Below are 14344 nucleotides of genomic sequence, written 5' to 3'. Positions count from 1 at the left end.
TACTTTAACTTTTCCTCACTTGCATATTGTATGTGAAAAATATAGGTGGCAGTCTTTATTTGCTCATTCTGCTAATGCCTTCATTCAGTTTTGTTCTGTTGCTGCCAATTTTTTCCCTATGTCACTGTTCTGAGAAATAATCATCTTGTGATGTTGCAGTTCTTCCTATGTCCTTGCTCGCTATGAAAATATGAGAAGGAATTCTGCCTTATGCAAGACATCGTCTCATTTTTATTTTACCCAAACATGTTTCAGTACTATTTGTGCTGTCTTCAGTGGGTTATTTTATTTTCTTACTTACTTGAAGCTATTGAGAATTTATGTTGATAACTATTCTGCTACATGATCTACAACTTCTCATGGCTTTGATGTTGTAGTGTTTTCTCATATGCTTTGTCGAGTTGAATACGTTGATTTCTGTGACTTATAGTCATTTGACAATGCACTTTCTATGAATTTTCAAACATGGGCCGAGTTTTCGCTGCCATTTGTTACAACAACACGTAATGGCGGCAAAAACTCTTCCCATGTTTGAAAATTCGTAGGAAGTGCGTTGTCAAATGACCATAAGTCACAGAATCAGTGCATTCACCTCGTCAAGACATAGAAAACACAACAACATCAAAGCCATGACAACTTGTAGATTGTGTAGCAGACCGGCTACCAACATAAACACCCAATAGCTTCATGTAAGTAAGAAAATAAATTAACCCACTGAAGAGCGCACAAATAGTGCTGGAACATGTCTCGGTAAAACAAAACTGAAAAGGTGTCTTGTATAAGGAGGAATTCCTCGTCATATGTTCTGAGAAATTTCATTCTTACTACCCTAATTCTGTTCTCTAGCTTTTTATACACAACATGTGCTTCACTTCCACAAAATAATGGAGGAACAGTTATGGCTTAAAAAATTTCAGTCATGTCTCATGTTGTGTTTTTCAGTCTCATATTTATTGTCCCACATATATTTATAAGTTTTGCTTGTTTCTTCTCTGTATCCTTATCATAATCATATTTTATACCAGAAAGTAGATAATGAAGATGTTTAATTTTTTCTAATATGTCATTATTAACAACAATTTCTGTTCTTGTGGAATTTCTTGTGGAGTAATTTTCTTTAAAAGTCTTATTTTTACTTTTGTATCAAGAGGAAAATTCTTTCAAGAAAACTATAAAACTTTGAGATAGAATTGGCACCCAGTATTACTCGCCCATTTCTGTACGTGAAATGTCAGTGCTGCTTATAGACTCATATCTACATCTATATACAAAAGTACTTACACTATCCTAGGCCTTAGAACTTGTAGCACCTTCCTCGGGGAGGAGAGGTAGATAGACTGTGGAACATACAACAGTGTAATTATCCACTGTCATTGATTGTGTTGATTTTCATTTGCAGTCAGTGCGACTGACAAGATGTCAAGTTTTTCTCCTTTCTTATACAACTCAAGAGACACTTTTTTTATGGAGTGGAAGGGTGGGATCTTAATTTATTGTTGGACATCCAGAGTAATACATAGACTGCACATTGTATGACTTCTGATTGCATTCTGCAGAATGATAGGTGTGATGCACTCAATCTCTGATCCCTCAGTCAGAGGAGTAGGAATCATATTTTAATGATGCCTCCACTGATGTACTTATTTCATCCAATTTTCTTTTAAAACACGAAAGACAGTATTTTCCATTACTGTAAGATGTTTGGAGTTAGGAAAGTTATTTCATGTATAATGCCTTGTTCATCACAGATTCTTCTAGAATATTGTTCTAGAGGGGATGACTGACAGAATGGGCAAACAATCTGCTCATTAACTGCATTGGAAATGGCCCACAGTATGAACAGTGTCACCATTTCCTTTTCCATGAAGACCTAGATGAATGTCTGGTGTGCAGAACATACCTCAAGCCATGTGTTGTTCATGCAGTGAACTACAACTGCTGTTACTATAATAAGTTAACAGTAACTGATACCTCAGACTACACTCAATCGTGACTCTACCACTCAGGGTATTAACATAAACTGTACCCTGAAATATAGAAGAATTGGATGTAATCATAGTTCTGTTTATGTCTCTAAGAGGTATAGGAAGTTGATTGCACAAGACAGCAGCAAACAGTTTCCTTAGGCCTCATAGTAAATAAATAATGAAATGTCAAGCTACTGTATATAGCCAAAATGAAGTGTTTGTAATAAGACTGAAAGTTTATTGTTAAGCAAACTGTATAAACACTGTTCACTGGCATCCATTATGAGCCTGAACTGGTACTAACAGCAAAATCCTGTACTAAATGTGCATAAATAGTATTCAAGTCCATTAACTGTATCGTGAGCTCTGTTACATTATAGATAACACTAAAATTTTTAAGTTATGGCCATTAATGCCCCAAATAAACCATTGTTCAGCTATTGAGCAGTAAATACAAGTCCCAGTTGTTCATTACAGCACAAAAATAAATGTAAGTCACGACTGTGGCTGACACAAATAATTACAAGTTCTGCCTGATCTATCAGCCACAAATAAATACAAATCCTGACTGTGGATAACTTTTGAAAAATGCAAACACTTTTTTGAAAATTCACACAAAAAAAAATTGGCAGAATCTTCGAAACCACCAAATAAAATAAGAGTCCAAACTGTGACTGATCAGAAAAATTTTACACACAAATTATTCCAAGTTCCAACCGAAACAGACAGCTGATTCGCTGCGTAGAGTAACAAAAGTCCTGCTTCTGGTGACATCTGAAACTTAGTTTCCTCCAGCTTTTTTCATTTTTCCCCTCCTACAAAAATTGGAGGCCCTACATGCCAACACTTTCATGCTGACCATGCAAAAATTCACTGTCACCCCTGCCATAGTTAATATACTATTGTACAGTCGCAGAATACAGGTCTGTGATGTTATCTGTTAATGTTGGATTTACCCATTAACACGGTCCCACCTATGAGATAGTGGACTAAGCAACTGAAAAAGCATGAGGGTTGGAATGTCACAGCATCTGCAGAATGGAATGAAAATCTGTTGTGAGAGTATGACTGGGTAGTAGCGTGAGTGGTGGAATGAAAGGTACATGCCGCTTGTGGCAGCTCGTGCTTAGTATTAGGCTATGTTAGTAGATGGTTCTTAAATGTATTACCTTAGTCATCAGCACCTGTGATGTCTCATAGGCTGGCTTGTGTGGAATAATTGTTCCTGTCTAATTATATGGACCATTTTGATTATAAAACTTGTCTTTCAGTGTAGTAGGTGTGTGGGACAGTTTATGAGGCAAGATTATTGGTGTTGCTGGTAGTTATCTGCCAAGTTTCATCATAGGCTGATACAGCCAGTAATTGTGTTATGTCACAGGGGGTTTGCTGATTTGTGTTGTCTGTGGTGCATTAGCTGTTGGCCACAGTCGGACAGTTACACTTGTGAAAGTGTGTTATTTATTGGTTGTCGTCATAGCTTTCCAGACTTAGGTTGTCGTCATAGCTTTCCAGACTTAAAATAAAGGAGTTATTCAACTGTGTCATCAGCAGGCTTAAATGAGTCATATTCATGTTACTACCCACCATCTTATTCCAATGCTTTTCCAGTTGAGCATTGGTTAAAGTAGTATGGGACTCACATGTCTGTTTATCGTGTACTGCAAGTCATCCTCCCAAGTGACTTTCCAATCCAGCCAGGCACCAAGCTATTTGATCATCCTGGAAAAGCATGTTGGATCTGTGTGTTCGGGTATTCTGTCTGCAGAGTTCATATTTGTTCAGTTGTCATGGCCTGCATGTGAACAGGGCTGCCCCACACTTTTGAACAATTACTTTAACTCGCCATTTGTCCAGCCTGTGCTTGACGGTCCAGAATTTTGCCTGTAGGTGTGAGTTGCTGGTTAATGGTTTCCAATCCTGTGCCTGGATAGCAGTGTCATCTGCATGTATGATGACCATCATGTTATGTGTAGTTAGAAGATTGTTAATGAAGAGGTTAAACGATAGGGGTATTAGGCCTCAGGGTACTTCTATCTGAATACTGTGTAGTGCTGATCATTTGCCCTGAATGCCAGTTTTTAAACTTATGTAAGTACGGTGTGAGTGAATGAGACATACGAATGCAGCAGGGGACCTAGTGTCATTCAGTTCATGTCTGATGCCTTTACGCCAGATGTGATGGCATTTCAGTCATTTATGGTACTTGTTGCGATCCAGGGAGAAGTTGTCATGTAGTGATTCCTGAATAAGAATTGCTCCTGTCTTAGGATGTTTATGTCTATGCAGTACTATACCTTTTCCTGCCTCTTTGTTGAGAGAAATCAGCAGGCTGATGGGTCTGTAATTCCATGGGGAAATCATCCTTTCATGGCTTCCTGAACATCAGGATCTCAGCCTTCTTAAAGGCGGGCAAATGTTGTTGTTGGGGAAATGTTGTTGTTTGTAAGACATGTTAAAAATTATGTGATAGTAGGCTTTCCCAGCATATGTGTTGTTTCCATTGCTCTCAGGTGCCCAGCCGGATGCAATCGTTGAAGTCCCATGATATTTTGGCAAATAACCTTTCTGCCATCATCAGGTAGTTCTGATGGAATGGTCTGTCTGCTCATTATCGGTGTTATTTATGTCCATCAGTCGGGAGTCGACTCTCTGCGCTGACAGTCCAATTGTGGCTGCTGACATTCCGATTGCAAGCACCGACACCTCAATTGCGGCTGCCAACAATCTGTTACAGACACCGACCCAGGTCCCCGGCGTCGCGCCAGGTGGTGGAGGATGCAGAATCCCTTGGAGTGTCCTCTGCGACCGTCGTGTAAGGATCTTGTGTTCGCTTGAGCTAAGTAATGGTGTCCATGTCTTGCTGAGTTGAAAACCTGTGTCTTGGTTTATGAGATTGTCCGTTACGCGAATATCAATGGCCTCCTTGAAGATGCTGTCCCAGTAGAAGCTGGTAGGGGCCAGAATCTTGGTCTCTTCATATTTCACGTTGTGTCCAGTTTCCAAGCAGTGTTCTGCCAGTGCCGACTTGTTAGGCTGGCCTAGGTGCGTGCGGGAATTGGCGTTCTTTGCAGCAGTCTTTGACTGTTCGGATCGTTTGACCGATGTAGGATTTGCCACAACCACATGGAATATTATATATGCCCGCTTTCTTGAGGCCAAATCTGTCTTTCACTGTCTCCAGTTAAAATTGTTCTGTGCGGTCCTTGATTAGTCAGTTTTTAATGCTATCTGGACAAGGATGAGGTTCTTGGTCGCCTCTGTGGTTTCAGATATTGTGGTTTGTATGATTTAGTTGCAAGTTGGTTGAGTAATAAGGCATGCTATGTCCTCATCTATTTCAAGTGTTAATGTTGGCCCTGAAGGGTTTGCATTTGATATAAAAGACTCTGTGAGTGATGGCCATCAGTTCCTCTTCTTCCTCACAGGATTAGACTGGTCCATCAGATCCTTCTTAGCATGGGAGTGTAGTGTCATCTGTGGTGAAGGGTCTTGCCAGATTTCACATGCCTAGTTTGGTGTTGTCTAATCCAGCAAGTTTCTGATCCCGAAGTGTGTTTCTTTGTGTACGTATCTGTATGCATATAATGCCCTAAAGTCTAAATATGCAGTTGGTATTCTACCTGTACTTCCTGAATCAATTTGTCAGCGTGATAAGGCCTAGGATTTTCTAAGGCTGAATCATCAAATGATGTGGTGTTATTAGTAGATTGGCATCCACCATTGCATCCTGGATGGCAGTATTAAGTGTAGCTATGCTTTCATAAATTTGAGCTGTGTTCATAATTTGCATGTGTTTCTTAGATACAACTATTGAGTGCCTTGTACAAAATCAAATTCATTCCCTTATGTGTAGTATCCAGCATAGTTCTATGTACTGCACTCACTGTTCCATTTGAAATGGAACTGGTGTGGGGTTAGAGTCCAGGTAATTTTTCAGTGGTAACATTAAGACCAACATAAAAAACAATAAAGGCAGCTTGGAATAGAATTAGTGTCAAAAGGAAGGAAAAAGATGGCTCAAACAAATAAACAGAGATTAGGTCAAAGAAAATAGATAGTGCAGTAGCTACAGATGGTAGAGAAATAGCTAACATACTCAATGATAACTATATAAATGTGGTAGAGAACTAAATATCGGACAGGAATAGTCTAAAAAAGGTTACTAAGGTATTTTAAAAAAAAAAAAAAAAAAAAAAAAAAAAAAAAAAAAAAAAAAAAAAACAGGCAGAACCACGTTCGTGAAACCAGTCACAGAAGACGATCTGAGGAAACAAGTCCAAGAATCAGGTGGTGGCGACGAAACATTAGCTCACATAATAAAGCTAGCGAGCGAGCAAATTATCACATCATTGTTGGATACAGCAGAGGTGCCAGTGTACAAGAAAGGGGATAAGGATGATCCCAACTACTATAGGCCAGTCTCACTGATACAAGATTTCTCAAAAATCCTGGAAATGCTTATGTATAATAGGTTAATTGATTACTTGGACAAATATAACATTCTTGTACCATCACGCCATGGTTTCAGAAAGGGTAAATCTACAGAATCAGCAATTGCCAGTCTGACTGAATACATAATACAATCCAGAGATAAAAACAAGTTGTATCTGCAGTGTTACTGGATCTCTCTGAAATATTCAACACTATTGACCATGAAATACTTATATGAAAATTGGGATGTTATGGTATTTGAGGGCAAGCAGGGAATGGATAGAATCATCCTTACACAACAGGAAACAATATATATCAATAGGCAACACATATAAGTCAGAAACCAAAGCCATAAAATGTGGAGTGCCGCAAGGATTAGTAATGGGGACATTGTCATCAATCTGTCCATTAATGATGTAAGTATTTAAGAGAAAGAGAGGAAAATATCATATGCAGATGACATGACAATACTGAACAATGACCAAAATGTGGAACAGCTTCAGAGAAGAGCATACATATTTGCAAACACCACAGCTCAATGGCTATTGAGAAAATGGACTGGTTGCAAATCTAAATAAATGTTATCTATGTAGTGTTCAGAAACAAAGAGAAGGCTGTGCATGTGGATGTAGAGGTGGAGGAAACAAGGCTGGAAGAAGTAGAATCTACTAGATTCTTTTAGGTATTACTGTGAATAATCAGCTGAAATGGAAATAACATGTTAATTCTGTCCATAAGAAACTCGACTCCATCATAGTCACAATGAAGCAGCTGTCACAGTATGCAGAAAAACAGCTTCTGTGCACAGCGTTATCATGGACTCCTTGAACCATACCAGCAGTATTGAGTGATGGTGTTTGGGAACTCTAAGAAAAGAAGACAATTAGGATCATGTTAAGAAGAAAGGCCTCTGAAATGTGCAGAAACTGCTTAAGAAACCGAGGCATCATAACTTTTACATCTTTATATAATATATAAAACAATAATACAAATCACAATAGATAGTGCAGAATAGAGTACAAATGCCATTCTACACCCACAACATGTGGAGGAAGAATGACATATGAAGCATACTCCACTGACCGACAATCCTTGAAAAAAGTCCTCAATACTCAGCTATCAAATTTGTAAGAAGCCTGCCTAAAAACCTGCATCATAGTATATATGACACTAAATTTGCAAAGAACCTCAACGACTGTATGGTTAAAATGGTTAAAAAGGAACTTGATGGTATCTGTTGAGAGGCCAGATAAACTTATGGTTCCCGAAGAGAAGCAGCAGCCTTGTCAGTAGTTGCAGGGGCAACAATCTGGATGATTGAGTGATCTGGCCATGTAACATCAACCAAAATGGCCTTGCTGTTCTCGTACTGTGAATGACTAATAGCTAGGAGAAACTACAGCCATAATTTATCCAGGTAAAATTAACAACTGCTTGCTACAAGATAGAAACTCAACTTGTGAGGGATGCCATAACAAGCCAGGAGGCCACAGTGTCCGATAGGCTGTGGTGCAATGGGAATCAGCGCGCTACCTGCACCAATGTGGACAGGCTATGCCTGATGAACCGGTGGGTAACAGATAACACACTGGGGCAGCACATCCAAACACTACGAACCACTTGGAAATATAATTCATGCGTAATAATCATAGAACATATGAAAATGCTCAAACCAAGACAAGAAACTCAATGTGAGCATGTCCCCAGGCCCCAACCAATCCTTACATATTACAACAAGAATAATACAGTAAGAATAACTAGAGGGTTAACTGGTTAATCTTATAATAAAATATAATAAGTCAATGTAATAACCAAGAAATCACAGGGCTACTCAGACACATTAACTTAAGTGACACATCAGTCAGGGAAGCAACAACCTCCAATACAAATAAGACTCAATTTCAACCTCAATGGTCACTAATATGAGTAACAACATAAGCAGACACTGACCAAGTTGCAATTAAAAGAAATTTTAAAACACATTGAATATCGCACTCACATAATTTTAAACAGAGGCACAGGAAAGTAAATTTAATACTTGAGACAGAGTGAAAAAGAACCATAGGAAATCCAGCATAACGGGAGCAACTTCAACATGGGAGCACAAATGTCAATCAGGTAATGAGTACTTTATCCTCAAAGGGCAGAACAGATGGCACCAGAAAATGAACAGCACTCTAATACTCACATCAGCAACTGTGCTTCCAATGTAAACTGGCTGCGTCCACATTAGGCCCTAGTACTGCCGACCAACACAACTCTACCGACCACCAGCTGCTTAGACAATGCTGCGCCCTTAAGCTCCGTATGCCACATGTGCCTTCTCTCTCTCTCTCTCTCTCTCTCTCTCTCTCTCTCTCTCTCTCTCACTGACAACCCATGTGGTCACCAACCCACTCCAAGAAACTACCACCAAAGAGTCAACTAACAGATGACTGAAGCATCACCCAGGTACTAGACAGAGATGGATCATGCCAGCAGGCAAAGATGTAAGAACATAGACGTAGGTGACACAGCTAATGTGGGATGTACTTTCCTCCACTGAGGAACTGCAGCAAGCTTGTGTAGTCTGTTTTAGTTAACATGTGCAGTACAGTGTCCTCTCTCATGAATTTGGTGCGGAAAGTGATGGGGCTGTACCTGGTAACCAATAGCATGCCCCTCTTCATGCGATATATCTTGAAGTTGGTCCTGTACATATTGGTTGTTTCGCTGCGACTCACTCGCATCACATCCGCTTGTTACCGACAACAGTGGCAAAGGAGGAACAATTCATGAAACATTGGTGTGTGTCTCCATTCTGCAAATTTTTTAGAAAATAATCCCAGAAAGGCCCCCTTCCTAACCTTTACCAGAAAGTATTCAGAAAATGATATCAGCGTTCTAACTGTACCGATTTTTCGCTTGGTTGACTCTCTTCCTCATAACTGATATGCACAAGTTTGACTTTGAGATATGATGCACACAGTAACTACCGTGTTTTTTTTATTATCTGATCTTGCATCTTTTGACAATTTACAAGCATATTTACATGTGATAGTTTAAGGTTTTTATGATGCATATAATCTGGTCTCTAGTCATAACATGAACTCTAGTAACTGGAATCAAGTGATACCAGAGCGCACCAGCCAATAGGCTGACAGCCCCAACAGGGAATTGCCAGTCCAATGCAGACACACACAACAGGGCAGGGATGACTGACACCACAGATCACACGGTGAGATAAGACCAGAGAGCAAAATCAAATCTGATAACAAGACGTAGCAACTATCAGTGACCAGAGCAATGTTGAATACATAAACAATGATGAGCGCTGTCGGAACACAACTGCGGTCTGACCCTTTGCGCTGCTGGCTTTATAGGACTACCATGAGCACCAATAGGCCAGCATGGTGGGCTTGCCTGTGCACAACACTGTGGTGGTGACAGCAGTACTTGCAGATTAATGGGGCACCATCTAGCAGCTGTTATCTACATCCATGCCTCCTGGCAGGCTGTCAAAATATCAGACTGGGATACCAGATTAACAACATTACTTGACTTTTTAACAGCATATTTATGTCATTTGGAATGCATATGCAGTTTTGCGTATTCATGAAACTTATTTGAAATTAGTGAATGGACTGCTTATGAATGTGCCTTGATGACTGCCGTATATTATCTTGAAACAGCATACATGACTTACTAAGTGTACTTTTAACTGCTTTAGAATACACCAATTGTGGATATAATGACAGACAGACTATATGTAATGCTCTCTTTATACTGTCTATACCATTCTTTAGATCACATTTTTTGTCAGGTTGCCACGAATACAACAAAATTTTATGCTTTAGGGAATTGTTAATCTCCTTTTTTTCAAAGTAATTTCTGACATTGGAAATACTGCCACAGCCTGTGCTACAAACAGTGAGTAGCAGTTAGTATTGCTGGCTGGCATGATGTGGGGCACCAGTTCAAACATGAACACCAGCAGTTATTTCTTTTTATGTACAATTATAATTTCTAGAAATTTCTTATGTGTCTAATGTTTGTATATTTTGGAATTTCAGTGTTTATGTAAATGGGAGCACACTCTTTCCAGGAGTACAGTTCTGTTCTCATTGTATACAAGTGTTCTTTCGTTGTTGAGCGTTGCACTTCATTGACACACTAATTAAAGATTTAGACTTGACTATGGTTATGACATGATATACTGATGAGAAGACCACTGTCCTTTTTATCAAAGCTCTTGAAGCAGCAAAGATACTGGCTAGTTCTATATTTCTTCTATCTGTACAATTTTAAGAGAGATATGTGAGTCTGACTCACACTTTTCTTGTTATATTTCATTGTAGGTGGTAAATTTTATGGTTTTCTCACTCTCATTCTTGGTTTTCATTTGTTTATGAGGAACAAAAAATATCAGTCAATTCTTCACTCTATTCACTATTCTTGTACGCCTCACAATGTATGACATTCAAGTAAACCTCGTTCATGCACCATTGCTCTCTTACAACTCATTGCTGATTATGGAAAAATTGAGAAATAACTTCATTCACTACTTACAACACTCATGCTGTTCTGATCAGATGGGTTTCATGACACCGTATTATAGAGATGTTCGTCCTCAAATATGGTGCTTATTTGCAATAGTGATTATGAAATTAATCAAGTTAAGGCTGTTGTTCAACAATTACTCAATGAGTATCACACACTGTTAACTCACATGGGTTGGCAGTAGTTCCAGTGGTCACGTCTTCCTACTTCTACCAACATGTGGCGATCAGTAACGACACTACAAATGAACACACATGCAACAAATGAAAAGAAATGTAACACAGTGTAGTACTAGAAACTAGCACCTTACAGTTGCTAACCATTATTAGAATTTTGAAGAAGTAAGCTTTTTTCAAATGTGTTTTGTCAAACAGGTGTTCTGTTACACCAGTAGCCATTTGAGGTCTATGAAGTTATGAAGATGTGAACACCTAGTGATGTGGAAACAGGGAAGAGAACTTTTTCATTCCACAGGAAGACAACATTTCCAAGACAAAACTCTCACCATGGGTATCTTGTTAATGGGACAGCACATACGTATAGCATTTTCATATCTAAGTTGACCAGCAGCTTTAATTCACTTTAGTATGGTTTATTAGCAATGTCGAGGGTTTGTTCACATGTAATATATTTTTCCTTATGTGATACATGCTGTTCACAAGTTCTAAAACCCAAATATAAATTCAATTTTGCCTTTTTGGTCCTGATGGTACCATAGTGTACTTAATTTTTTAAGGATTATGTCATTTTTAAGATTTTACATCATTTTCTACATGATTTTGTTTCATGTCTGTTTATGACTCAACTATTCACTCGTTTACTGTTGGGAAGAACAAACAATGTATGTGCCTCTAGGAAGAATGCAACAATAAAAAATGGAAACTCCATATAGGAATATCAGTAATATAGGAAAAGATAGATTGCTACTTACCATAAAGAAGACACGTTAAGTTGCAGACAGGCACAATTAAAAGACACTTCACTTACACAAAGCTCTTAGTCACAACCTTCACCAGAAAGAGAGAAACACACATCATTCATACACATACCCAAGCCATATGTATCCTCCCCTCGACCACCAGCTTTTCTTTTCTAAACAGTCCTGACGGTAGTTAGGGTTACTACACATTCTCTGTTCCAGTAATTATCCCGGCCTCAACCTATGATATCACACTGTCCCCACACACTCCACCCAACCGTTTCCACCCCGTCTGTCCTGTCGTCTCCCCATTCTCGTCTTCCAGCCTCTTTGTTTGCCACCCTCTCCCAATAGACCCACCCATCTTTCCCCACTCCTCACCTTATCACTCCGTTTTTCCCCACCTCCCTGCCTCAAACCCTCCTGATGCTGCTTCTGTTGGCATTCTAGTTCCTGCACACTCCACTAGATAACTTTCGTCTGTCCTCCCCTCCCCCTCCCCTCCCCCCTCACCCATACACTACTGTCCCTTCCCCTTCCCTACCTTCTCCAGATTGCTGCTGCCATCCCACGTGATAGTTGCATTCTGGCCTGAGCCGCCAGAGTTGGCAGTCATGTACATGAGGTGTGCTTGCTTGTGTATGTGAATGGGGTGTGTTTCTCTTTTGCTGATGAAGGCTCTAGTGGAAAGCTTTCCTACATTGTCGATATTCATATGTGGAGTTTCCACTGTTTGTGTAAGTGTCTTTTAATTGGGGAACTTAATATTTCTTCTTTATGGGAAGTAGCAATCTATTTTTCCAACACTGTTAAGAATGCAACACTGTTGCTCAAGAATGTATTTGTATATGTTGTAAATAAATTGAGGGTTCATTTGCTTATTGTCACTGTCACATCACTTTCCTTCACTTCCCTCCCCACCCTTGACACAATCCAATGAGACCAATGATCTCCACCAAGTCAACCAACCGACCACATCAATTTCTGTCATTAACTTATACCAAGTATGGGTATTCAAACAAAACTATCAATATTTTATATTGATATAGCATCAAACATAAATCCATTTGTGAAAAATTGATATTCGTGTGTCAGATTGTTAGATTTATTTTTTAAACTCCAGTTGTTTCAGCAAATGTTGACAGATCATTTAACTGCAAGTATGTGTTGCCCAACAATAGGTGTTACCTCACTTTAGAGAACTTCTGCATGCTGGCTGTCATACACTGCAGTAGCTGATTATGAGAACAACCAAATGAAAACAACTGATTCATTCAGTTGTTGAAAAATAATCAGCTCATTCAGCTGTAGTTGTGTGTATCAGTTGAATTATTCATTGATTTTTTTAGTGAAACCAGTCTATAGGAGAAATCAAATGAAAACAATTGATTCATTCAGTTTTAGTTTTGCATGTAGATTAGACTATTCATTCACTGTTTTGACTAAAATAAGTGTATCGTACCAACAGGATGTAAAAAGAATTGATTCAGTCGTTTCCAGTTTTATGTGCCAGTTACATTATTATCCATTCATTCCTTTCGAGTGAAACCAGTCTGTGGGAGCAACCAAACGAAAACAGTAAACTGTCACCTGACCCCTGACACCTTCAGTTCTGAGCGGAAATATTCAATCTTTTTGTCATAGTTAAATCATTATTATCAACTTATCACCTGTTGACACTGTTACTGTTGTTGCTTTATTTGCTTGCTGTTGAGTGCCAATAAGTATCTTCTAGGTCAGTTTTTCATCCATGTTTATGAACAGGCATTCACTTAACTGTGAACTTTGGATAAAAATGTCAAAATGCTCAGTAGCATGGAAATGGAAGAAATCACATGACTGAATCAGAAGTAATCATCAAGATAAATTCAGTACATTATACAAGACTGTGAACTGCTACTCATAAGGAAAAATTAATTAATTAACTAACTTACTCTTTGACAAAGATAAGACAGGTACTGCATTAAAAAAAGCTGTCTTTTGAATTTTGTGCCTAGATGCGCACATTATAAAATTTTTACCTGTCTATTACAAACTGTGAAAGAAATTTGACTATAGATGAAAGTGTTTTCTTCATGGCTGCTGTAAGGAGAGATCGGGTTAGGTACAGGATGAGTTTGTCATCAGGGGTTTCTTCTTCTCCGGTTCTCAGAGAATGCCAGGCAAAGTCAGACAAAACTGCTACAACTCACGATGAAGATGCCGTCTCCCTTAGCAGCTACAGTATTCACAGTCACCATAAGATTTTCTTTTCTGGAAACACTTTCAAAATGATAAGGTTCAACAACAGTGGCAGTATGATATCTTCTGACTAACAAACTGGTCGCATAGGGAACGTCTTGAACATACAAGCTGACAGTGAAATATAGTGCATCGTTCGGACCGTGATAGTAGCAGATGGCCCACTGTTGTTAATTCGTGAAGAAATCTCTGTGTACTGTATTGCTAAACACAATAATAGTTTTTATGAAGGTATGAGGGGATC

This window comes from Schistocerca piceifrons, chromosome 2, assembly GCF_021461385.2.
Source record: "Schistocerca piceifrons isolate TAMUIC-IGC-003096 chromosome 2, iqSchPice1.1, whole genome shotgun sequence".
Taxonomy (NCBI): domain Eukaryota; kingdom Metazoa; phylum Arthropoda; class Insecta; order Orthoptera; family Acrididae; genus Schistocerca; species Schistocerca piceifrons.
Note: the sequence above shows the minus strand (reverse complement) of the source record.